Raw genomic sequence first — 1,410 nt, 5'->3', positions numbered from 1 at the left:
ATATCGACGGAATTAATCGAACAAAAGGACCATTTGTGATGTTTATGGGACATATTGGAGTGCCAACAACAGAAGCTCGTCAAAGGTAAGGCATGAATTATATTTTTATTTCTGCGTTTTGTGTCGCACCTGCAGGGTTTAAATGTTTTCTCTCTTTTGTTTACTATGGTGCTATGCTCAGATAATAGCATCGTATGCTTTCGCTGAAAAGCCTATTTGAATTCTGACATGTTGGCTGGATTCACAACCAGTGTAGCTTTAATTTGGTATCTTTCAAGTGTGATTTAATGAAAGTTTGATTTTATAGTAATTTTATAGTAAACTCAGATTTTTGGATATAAATATGAACTTTACCGAACAAAAAATACATGTATTGTGTAACATGAAGTCCTATGAGTGTCATCTGATGAAGATTATCAAAGGTTAGTGATTAATTTTATCTCTATTTCTGCTTTTTGTTACTGCTCTCTATTTCTGCTTTTTGTTACTGTCTTTTTCTGTGACTTGGCTCATACCTAACATAATCGTTTGGTGTGCTTTCGTAGTAAAACCTTTTTGAAATCGGACACTTTGGCTGGATTTACAACAAGTGTAGCTTAAAATGGTGTAAAATACTTGTATGTTTGAGGAATTTAAATTATGGGATTTCTGTTGTTTTGAATTTGGCGCCCTGCAGTTTCACTGGCTGTTGACGAGGTGGGACGCTACCGTCCCACATACCCTAGAGAGGTTAAGGGTTATAGGAGGAAGGTATATAGTGTGTGCAACTAAGCTTGGAATGTGTTGAGGGCAGGGAAGCGATTACATGTGGCAGGCATTGATAAGGGGAGAGAGCCATGGATTAGTGATGGAGGGGGGTTGAGGTAAGGTCAGGTCACCTAAAGGGAGAAATATAAGTTTATGGCCCGTATCACCAGTGTCCTGCCTAGCAGTAAAGAACGATGTTTGTACAGATGGGTAGGAGGAGACTCAGCCTAGGAGGAAGGGTTAAATATCAGTGCTTGTGTGAAATGTTTTTTGTCTGAATTACAGCTGTATCGACCCTTTGGGAARAATTAAACTTGGTTAAGTTTCTCTGGTGTCCATGAGTTATTTACTCAAAATTAGAACCTAACAGTATACAGTATCTTTCCCAGCTTGATTTTGGTCAACTAAATACGGTGCCGAGTCAACCAGGAGTCGAACCTAGAATCTTCAGCGACAGGCTTCCTTGGTTTTCTGTTACAGATGCATATCTTCATTTGATCCTCCTGTTGTTGCATGAATTTTACTGCAGAGCAAGAAATGCAAACATGAAGTGTATTCAACGTTTAAAWWGCCTTGTCAAAACACTTACTTAGAAAAAAACATCACAGACAAATCTATAAATGTTGAAATGATGCCTTTTGTAATTAATAGCTCCATTTTTTT

Source organism: Salvelinus sp. IW2-2015, linkage group LG1 (genome assembly GCF_002910315.2).
Source record: "Salvelinus sp. IW2-2015 linkage group LG1, ASM291031v2, whole genome shotgun sequence".
Taxonomy (NCBI): domain Eukaryota; kingdom Metazoa; phylum Chordata; class Actinopteri; order Salmoniformes; family Salmonidae; genus Salvelinus; species Salvelinus sp. IW2-2015.
This window is presented reverse-complemented; position numbering follows the sequence as displayed.